The sequence below is a fragment of the Rattus norvegicus genome, chromosome 9 (assembly GCF_036323735.1).
Source record: "Rattus norvegicus strain BN/NHsdMcwi chromosome 9, GRCr8, whole genome shotgun sequence".
Classification (NCBI taxonomy): domain Eukaryota; kingdom Metazoa; phylum Chordata; class Mammalia; order Rodentia; family Muridae; genus Rattus; species Rattus norvegicus.
The window spans coordinates 110,110,357-110,120,661 of record NC_086027.1 but is presented as its reverse complement, the minus strand read 5'-3'; the positions used below and the strand labels follow the sequence as shown (position 1 = coordinate 110,120,661).

At 44.0% G+C, this 10,305-nt stretch overlaps 2 long non-coding RNA genes across 2 annotated transcripts in view; one reads left to right on the top strand and one right to left on the bottom strand.

Moving 5' to 3' along the window:
* Positions 1-6,694, bottom strand: part of LOC102546629 (uncharacterized) — a 14,102-nt gene extending 7,408 nt beyond the window's left edge. Inside the window, exon 1 of the long non-coding RNA XR_005489367.2 lies at positions 6,594-6,694. This is a non-coding gene — a long non-coding RNA (uncharacterized LOC102546629). The remainder of the gene's footprint in view (positions 1-6,593) is intronic.
* On the top strand, positions 5,560-9,096 carry LOC102546692 (uncharacterized). The gene is made up of 4 exons (XR_005489365.2): positions 5,560-5,700; positions 6,343-6,421; positions 7,014-7,100; positions 8,901-9,096. It is a non-coding gene; the product is annotated as an uncharacterized LOC102546692 (long non-coding RNA).
* Positions 9,097-10,305: the final 1,209 nt, after the last annotated feature.

Sequence of the window (10,305 nt, the reverse complement as noted above, 5' to 3'; positions counted from 1 at the left end):
TAGACCGAATCTTCTCGCCTCAAAAGGTCTAGATTCAGGGCAGGCCTTTCCACCTCAAACTATCCAATCAAGAAAATTTTCAACTTCTCACACGTGTGTGTCCAGCTGCTTGGGTTTTAGTTGATTCCCGATATAGTCAGGTTGACAACCCAGATTAGCTATCACAAGGCACAGTGTGGTGGGGCATCGGTTTAATACCAGCTCTTGGGAGGCAAAGGCAGGTGCATATCTGTGAGTCTGAGGCTAGCTTGATCTAGATAGTGAGTTCCAGGATGATTAGACTATGTAGAGAGAGTCTGTTAAAAAAAAAAAAAAGGAAGTTAGGAAGGAAGTTAGGAAGACAGAGAATAAAAGATTATCATGCCTTTTCCATTCTTTTTTAAAGTTCTTGGTAAAACATTTGCAACATAGCAGGACACTTGAGTTTAATCCCAGCAACCCATAAAAAAGTGTCACAGTCCTGTAAGCCCAGTGCCACGTAGAGATTGGTGATATCATAAAAGGACGATCCTCGGGGCTTGTTGGCCAGCCAGTGTAGCTGAATAGGTGAGTTCCAGGTTCAGTTAGGGACCCTGTTTCAAATGACAATGAAAAGAGAAAGACACCCAGGGTCAAACTCTGTCCTCTACGTTCACGTGTACCAATGTACACATTCAAGCACACGGATGTCCACACCCATGATCATGGGTGTCCACACATGGACATATACACACATGACACCATGACCTATGCAACTCTTATAAGGACATTTATTTGGGGCCAGCTTACAGGCTCAGAGGTTAGTTCAGTCCAATATCATCAAGGCAGGAACATGGCAGCATCCAGGCAGGCATGGTGCAGGAGGAGCTGAGAGTTCTACATCTGCATCTGAAGGCTGCTAGCAGAATACTGACTTCCAGGCAGCCAGGATGAGGGTCTTAAAGCCCACTTACAGTGACACATCTACTCCAACAGGGCCACACCTCCTAATAGTGCCACTCACTGGCTGAGCATATACAAACCATCATAGCACACATGCCCTGCTCAACTCCTAAGTCCTCCCCTAAGCCAGCACCTAGCATCCAGCACCTAATTCTTAATGTGTTATAGCCCGCTGCTCCATCCAGACAAGTCTCTTACCTACCCATGCCGCTCAGATCATACAACCTTGCTCACATCTCTTGAAAAAAAAATGGAGTTAGTAAACCTTGTATTTACCCTAACCTAAAATTATTTGCTTGAAGCTCTCACTGATGGGTTCTTTTCTGTCATGTTTTTTAAACACAATTCTCTAAACGTGTTTATGCTTCCCCCTTTTGGCTCAAGAGCCTTCTCGGTTTGTACTCAGTCTTGACCACATGTTATAATCAGCTGTGACAATTAGACAAGATGGATGAAGCAAAGAAGTTCAGGCTGACAGGAACCGGATGTAGATCGCTCCTGAGAGACACAGCCAGAATACGGCAGATACATAGGCGAATGCCAGCAGCAAACCACTGAACTGAGAATAGGACCCCCGTTGAAGGAATCAGAGTAAGGACTGAAAGAGCTGACGGGGCTCGAGACCCCATATGTACAACAATGTCAAGCAACCAGAGCTTCCAGGGACTAAGCCACTACCTAACGACTATACATGGACTGACCCTGGGCTCCAACCTCATACGTAGCAATGAATATCCTAGTAAGAGCACCAGTGGAAGGGGAAGTCCTTGGTCCTGCCAAGACTGAACCCCCAGTGAATGGGATTGTTGGGGGGAGGGAGGTAATGGGGGGAGGATGGGGAGGGGAACACCCATATAGAAGGGGAGGGGGAAGGGTTAGGGGGATGTTGGTCCAGAAACCGGGAAAGGGAATAACATTTGAAATGTAAATAAGAAATACCCGAGTTAATAAAGATGGAGAAAAGAAGAAGAAGGAGGAGGAGGAGGAAGAGGAGGAGGAGGAGGAGGAGGAAGAGGAAAAGGAAAAGGAGAAGGAGGAGAAGGAGGAGGAGGAGAAAGAGGAGGAAAAGGAGGAGAAGGAAGAGGAGGAAGAGGAGGAAAAGGAGGAGAAGGAGGAGGGGGGAAGAGGAGGAAGAGGAGGAAAAGGGGGAGAAGGAGGAGGAGGAAGAGGAAGAAGAGGAGAAAAAGGAGGAGGAGGAGGAGGAAGAGGAGGAAGAGGAGAAAAAGGAGGAGGAGGAGGAGGAAGAGGAGGAAGAGGAGGAAAAGGGGGAGAAGGAGGAGGAGGAGGAAGAGGAGGAAGAGGAGGAAAAGGAGGAGGAGGAGGAAGAGGAGGAGGGCTGACACTGCAGCAGCAATGGGCTCACTCATGGCCTGTAAGGGGGATTCATGACTCATGTATTCCAGTGACTGCTAGTTAATTCAACTCTGTGCTTGGAGAAGGAGGGAAGTAATCCACAAGAAGGGTAGGCCACAGAGGGTACCAAGACCTAACCCCGGGTCCTCAAGGAAAAACAGCTGCTCTCCTCTGGCTGATTGCAGCCAGGGTACACCGTAAGCTCAGGTCACCACCAACAGTTTCAGTTCTCTTTACCACAGAATCTCTCCATTTATAAACATAAGTAACCTGACTCCCGATCTATTAACCCCCACTTAGGCCTAATGACCTACAACTAGCCAGAGTGATCAGCAGGCCACTTTAACTAGAGAGACTCAATCAGAGTCCGAGTAGGGTTCAAAGATGAGTAAGATCTGGTGTCTGGCTGCAGGGATCTGGCAGGGAAAACACCAAGACTGGGTAAGGTTAGGCGAGGAAACACAGATCACCATTTACGAGGGAAGTGTGTCTTACCCCAGCATTTCCCTGCAGCATAGCTATGCTCTTGAAAAGTCTGTCACCCTAGCCGTCCCTAACACAAAAAAACATCCCCCCCCCGAGGTTGGAGTGGGCAACTTCTTTTTTATAGATTTATCTTTTTTTTAAAGATTTATTTATTATACATAAGTACACTGTAGCCGTTTTCAGACACCAGAAGAAGGCATCAGATCTCATTACAGATGGTTGTGAGCCACCATGTGGTTGCTGGGATTTGAACTCAGGACCTCTGGAAGAGCAGTCAGTGCTCTTAACCACTGAGCCCTCTCTCCAGCCCGGGCAACTTCTTAAACACAATAGAGGAAGCCTCTTTCCCCCTGCGTTTGTAAACCCTGTGCCAGGATGCATAGCCAGCAGATTGCAGAACATTTCAGCTACCCACCCACCTCCATAGCTGTGCACTTTCCCCGGATATAAATGTAAGGTTCAATTGCCAGCTCACTTGGTCGTAACCAACCTGGGCGAGTATCTCTACCCGTGTTTTTCTGTGCCAGATAAAATGGAGGCTGTGTTAAAAATCATTTTTTCCCGCACTCTTCCTACCTGCCGTGTGGATGAAAATCGGGAGCCCTTGGGATATGGAGCTATTTAAAAATAAATGTGCATATGTAACCGTAGCGAGCGATTATATCCATCCTGAATGGACTTTGCCCTAAGAAAAATAAAAAGTCAAGCTTTGGGGTTTTATTTCATTTCCCAGAACCCAAGTGGATTGGGCATGATTGAATCGCCTGTGTTTGGCTGGGCTCCTCTATGTAATACTGGCTTGTCGGACTGGTTTGAGTGGACCCAGCTGTAAAACTAAGAAGCCCCTCTGGACACAATCTCTTCCCAGATGCTGAAAATACCTCCTCTTTGAGAAGTTGGGGGAAATAATTCTGCTCCAACAATAGGACATTCTTTCTTCTTGAAGGTTTTGTTTTTACAGGGAATAGGAGTGGAGCGAGAGGTTATGCTGTGCCACAAGGCACTGCCCAGAGCTGGGACACAGTCCTAACCTAGTTAGGAGACTGGGAATTTGATCCAGTACCCTGAAGAGAATATTGTTCTGTGTTTCACATTAGACACAGCGCCCTTGTCCCGACGGCGCATCTACGGTGACTGCATGTACATACGTGCACATGTGGGGCGAGAATCCCTAAGGTTCTTGGACCCGAGTTTGTTTTTACTTCTGCGGGCATCTCGGTCAAAATCCCAGCCCTGACATCGTTTGCCAAGTTGCACTAGAATAGCTGGGCTTATGCTGTGGGCGGGCAGCTCCTTCTCTCCCTACCGGTGGCTTTGTGGAGTAGCTGCCGAGCTGTGACCTCCGGCGGGAACTTGGTTGCTTTTGCTTCCCACTCAGGGTGGACTGGCTACTCGGCCCACACAACCTTCTAAAAAGATGGCTGCCTTTTTTGGCTGTTGTTGTTCGCCACTTAGTTGGAGAGTCTTGCTTCTTGATTCAATCTGAGCAGCTGTGAGAGCTAAGATTGAAACAAAACAAAAAAAGCTTCACCTCTGTCTGATGTTGACTTTCAAATTGGCTAGAAGGCTCCTGGGGATTAGACAGAAAATATGTGCTACCTTCTTGGGAGGATAATTTTTCTTTCTTTTTAATAGAAAACTTCTGACTTAGACAAAAAGGCCAAGAGAATCTATTTTTAAAAAAGCCAGAGTATCTCATGTGGCTATTTCGATGGAAAACAAAAACGATACCTAAGCCTTGCACGGCACCTTTCTCCCTAGGCAGGAACCACAAACTTAGGAAGTTAGTGGTAATAACTCAGCTCACCGGGGATCTAAAGTAATTAAAGGGGTTTTGCAAAAACTCAACCCGGAATGGATTCAATCTGGATACCCCTGCCTTCCTTGGGAAGTAGTTGAAAATACACATTCAGATTTCAGATAGAAAAGTATTTTGGGACTGGGGGGCATATGCAGGTCATCGCAAGGTGTTTGCCCAGTGCACAGGGCCTGGCTTCAATCACAGCTTGGTCAAAGAGAGAATGTTTTCTGTTTGATTCTGTACCACTGTTTCCACTTCCCCTTCAGCTTATCCTCCTTCCACCAGTACTGAGGAAACACTGTTGCAGCTTTTTACCTTGAAGTCGTGAAGAACCTCACGCCCAAGTCAAAGAAAGCCTGTCGTTATTTTTCTTAATTATTTTAGAAATGTCATCTCCAATACCATCCACTCTCTTGTAACTCCCGAGGAGAAAATTGAATAAGCACCCATTTCCCGGACATCCGCTTTAAAAAAAGTTTGCAGTCAATTTTTTTTTTTTTTTTTTGGATGGCTGTGAAACCATTCAATGATATGGGCAAAGCCTGCAGGATGATAGGAGACCCATTCCATGTAATCAGAAAAAAAAATATTATGGTGTACACAGGCAGACGGCTTCGCACAGTTCGGCTAGTTTAGGTTAAGAAATGTTTTCTCTCAGGAAATGCCTTTAAAACCGGGGCTACATTTTATTTAATGATGTGGAAAAATTCCACAAAATATCCTTATGAGAAATGTATTTAATTTTCTCTTTTTAAGCCAGTCAGCAAGTAAAGTGGGCTGCATATTGCTCGCATTACTAACACCGCCTGGCAGCGGTACTGAAATATGCCTGGTCATGCACATTCAGAGGTAATGTTAGTCGGGAGCACTCCTACGGTTGCTTAGCACTTTCCAGACACTGATTGGCTTCAGCTGCTGAGATGTCTGCCGCTAGATATTGACAGATGTTGAAATAGAGAGTAAACTCCTCTCGCTTCCCCCCACCCCCACCCCCGGCCCTGTGCACAAAGGAATAAGCCAAACTGCATCTTGCCATCCCCAAACAAGATTCTTGCCTTCCCTCAGCTTTAATGACCGCGCTGAAGGAAGCATTTGGGCCCTGATGGAAAGGAACAGACATCAACCTTGGCACCATCAGGGTACGCAGGGGAAGGAAGGAAAAGGCGCGGGGAAATGGGACCTGGCTGTCGGCGAGCATCTTACTTCCCTCCTACTCAGGCAGCCAGGCTAACTCAATTTATCCTTCTCAGGGTTTAATCATAAACAGGTCACACTGTGTCCTCCTCTGGGTCACTTGGTTTCTTTTCTGCCCTTTGGTGGAGGCGGGCTTGCTCTCCTCTGCTCTATAAACACTGCGAGGCAATAATGACATTCTCAAAATACGTGGGATTCGGTTATGAAAACCACTGGGTCGACGGTGATAAAACAGTGTTCTAAATTATCTTCCCCCCCCTATATTTACAATTTGCAAACTCTAATTTTTACCCTGGTAGAAAGTAAACGGTAAAGATAGGCTGATTTTTTTTTCCCGGGCAGAGACCAGTGCGATAGAAAATTCTTGGTGTACATGAAAAGTATCTGATTTATTTAAGATTTCCTCTCTCATTTGACCTTCATTCTGGATCGCCGCAGCTCAAGGCAACTTGTCTGAGAACTACAAAGAGAACGTGCATTTTCAGAAGTCAGATATGCAAAGCAAGGTTCTTATGGGCAGGGCTGCTAAGGCATTTTAATTCTGTTAAAGCTGCCACGGGGTTGTTTTTCGTATTTCTTTTTAATAGCATCGACTTCTACAAATTTTGAATATGTACACTGAGATGTAGGAACACAGTTAAATGGCGGCTCTTGACTGTGTCGCAGGTAAGAATTGTGCTTGGTTCCGGCATAACTGTAGCAGTTGTGAAGCTCAGCCTTCATGTGGGTCCCCCAACAATACGAGAGGGGGACCGGGAGCGGGGCGGGGGGAGAAATCGGGATGGAAAGTGAATGAATCAATGAATTAACGGAGCGGGGGAAAAAGAATCCGGCTTACCTCCCTAACCCCCAGTAAGTTAATTGTTGGACGATGAGTTTTCAGCATGCCATACGCCGAACATCATGGGTGTTATCTCCCGAAAGGAAATGTCCTCAGTCTGTGGGCGGAGCTCCCGCCCCGCAGACTTGATTGACATGGATAACTTGCAAGCATGTGATTGGGCAGCAGTCTTAGGTCAAGGGTTTGACTTGGGTTTAGTCCAATGAGAACAGAAAACGGATGTTCAGAAAGCACAGTGTATCATATCTCTGACCTGGAGACAAATATCCCAGTGCTGTAAAGGTTGTTTTGTACCCCGCTATGGATCCCCCAGGAAATACACTGGTCTTTTGGACCAAACACTAAAGATTTCTCATAAAATCTTGCAAGACTAGTCAACGCCTCCCATCTATGATCATATTTTCTTCCATTTCTCAGAGGTCATGTTCTACCCAGAGGTAGCCAACACATGATGATTCCAAGTTGGGCATTGTCTCCAATGTGGGTTCCAGTTGATGACATTGGGTAAGGAGAATGAATGCTTTTTTTTTCTTCAGATACATACACCCTAGCTTTTTGAGAACTTCACATTATTTATGAGAAATTGATAGGATTTCTATTTTTATGGAGACAAATATAATTAATGACTTGAAACAGAAACTTCTCTGGTTTTCCTATCATAATCATTGACGCGATAGTCTAATACTTTTGATTTATGGATGGTAAAGTGGTCAATTCTTAGGCAGAATTTATAGCTGCTGGTTTCTCATAGCATTCTTTCCCCCCTCGTTACTATGTATTGGCTAAAATACAAATACGGAGCTACTGAGATTACATTGAGAATAATCCATGAGATATCAAATCTTTTCTATTGCAGGATATAATAATGCTAGACTTTTCCATCTCACACCGTCTGCCTTAGAGTCTCTAGTTGGATTCGAACCTGGAGTGTGTTGAATTAACTCTCATTGTGCTGCCTAGTCTAAATCTTCCTGAGTAAAGTCACCATGATTAATTTTATAGCCCCTAAGATAAATGTTTTACTGAATGCCTTAAAGTTGGTATATTATAATGCTTTTGTTTCAAACACCTTTCCTAATTCTAGACTATATATATAGTCTATAGTCTATATATATATAGTCTATATAGTCTATATATATAGTCTATATATATATATAGTCTATATAGTCTAATTCTAGACTATATATATATATATATATATATATATATATATATATATCCTTTATAGGAAAATTTGGTTGAAAATGAAACAAAACCAAAAATACAAATCACTTTTTGAAAAAATCTCATCAGATTAGTTATCTTTCTATTTTGTTCTCCTTCTCTAGAAACAATTTAAATTGAATATTGATTTTATTTTTTTAAACCTCAGAATATATCAAGATTGCAACTGCATATTGATTCAATTAAGTCTTTGAAGCGAGTGTCTGAGAATCCAAGAGGTTCAGAGTTTTGTTTGTTTGTTTTTTGTTTTTGTTTTTTTTAATTTTTTGTATCTCTTGAGAACAGACCAACTTTCTAATTTCCCCAAACAATTCTCCTGGACTAACAGATGATGAGACACAAACATCAAATCTTTATTCAAGGAAGCCTCCCGGTGGAGCGCGCTCTTAAGTAAGAAGGCAGCAGCACCTAGGCTGGGTTTTTTGCCCTGACCCATACCATGGCCACTCACACGGGAAGCCTCTTGGGTTCTCACAATGAGTACCATCTGGCTTTGGAGATTTGAAATAGTTACGTGTCTTAGTGTGCTCTGTAATGACTTCCTGGAAGACTTTACTTTCCATCAGGATGTATGAAAACTGATTGCAAGAAAATGTTCGTTTTACTTCAAATTTCTTTTGTTGAAACTGTGTCCTTAAAATCATTGGCTTTGTGTCCTATTCCTCTGTGTGTGTGTGTGTGTGTGTGTGTGTGCGCGTGCACGCGCGCGCGTGTGTGTCCAGTGGGTCTCTCCTGATTTTCCTTTCTTTTTAAATTCTGGTTGTTTGTTAGAGAGAGAGAGAGAGAGAGAGAGAGAGAGAGAGAGAGAGAGAGAGAGATAAAGGGGGACGGAAGGAGAGGGAGGGGAGGGAGGATCTTAGAAGAGATAAGGGATAGGAAACTGGGATCAGAATATATCGTGTGACAGAAATTATCTTCAACAAAAAAGCATATGATCTTCTATCCAACGTAAAAGTACCCAACAGCCTTTATTTTTATTTTTATTTTTATTTATTTTTGTGCTCATTGTTGAAACACTCCATCAGATCTGAATTTAACTTAGGTTTTGTTTTCTACCCCATTTTATCATTTTTTTTAAAGAGTATTTCTAGGGGCAGGAGAGATGGCTCAGCAGTTAAGAGCACTGACTGCTCTTCCGGAGGTCCAGAGTTCAATTCCTAGCAACTACACAATGCTCACAACCATCTGTAATGGGATTCAATGCCCTCTTCTGGTGTGTCTGAAGACAGCTGCAGTGTACTCACCTACATAAAATAAATAAATCTCAACAGAGAAAGAGTATTTCTATGTTCTTTCCACAGCAGACATTTCTCTGTGGCATCACATGTGGATTGCTATTTCCTGTCTCTGTACTTCCCTTTCCAAAAATGGAGTGACCTGTGGCAACTTTACCTTACATGTTTCTACAACTCTGAGGCCGGTTCTAGGGCTGGGTCTTGTTTATTTGGTCTCCTTTTTGTATTGAACTTACCTTCTGGGATGCTATTCCATTCAACTTGTCCCAGGAAGAATTTTCTAGAACTGTAGACTCTAAGTGCATTGGCTACTTTTCTCATGGCTGTACTACAGAAGCTAGCAGGAGTCACATGACAGAGAAAGGGTTGACTTGGGGTCAGACAGCTTAGTGAACAGGAGAAGGAGGTGGCTGGTCACATCGTGACAGGGAAGAAACAGAGACCTAGACTGGAACTACAGGTGGGTGTGGACATCAAGTTCCACCCCTGGTAGCCTAAGTCCATTAGATAGACATCCTGTCCCCAGAGTTGCATAATCTCCCCAAACAGCATGACCAGTGGGACACCAAATGTTCAAACACATGAGCCTGTGTGGTGACAGTTCACATTCAAACAATAGAATTATTGCTAAGTTCCATCTGGGTTAGTGTTAATATTTTGTGGTTTCTTTCCAAGAGTCTGCCCAAATTGTAAATTCCTGGAAGGCAGGGGACCGGTGGCTCATTAGTATTCAAATGATTATGTCAAATACCTATCACAGGGCCTGATAGGCATGAAGCACCTAATATATATTAAATGGGAGAGTAAATGTGGCTCTCTCTCTACTTTATCATGATTTTGAATACCTTTAAAAGGCTTTTTACTGGTTTATATGCTAATGCAGAAACCGTCCACGGAGAGTTACAAACGTACAAAAATTACATAAATGTTGGGCTTGCACAGAAATATTTGCGCTTAGGATCTAAGTGTAGCTGTCAGGCGCTTAGGGTGGAGGCAGAGCTCGCCCATCGTGCTCCGTCTCTAATCCCGCATCAGCGCCTCCTGACATCGCCGTTCCTTAGACCACAACTGCCTATGTGGTGAATGCATGCCACAGCCGAACCTCCCCTGAAGAGGTTCTCCTTTGTCAGCAGCGGCCATAATGACAATAATCACCACAGCTGCAATTGCTGGCATTTGTCCTGAGCTTCGCACGTGCCAGGCGCTGTCCCGATCGCTTTAGAACTACCGAGTCTTCCGGTCTCACAGGA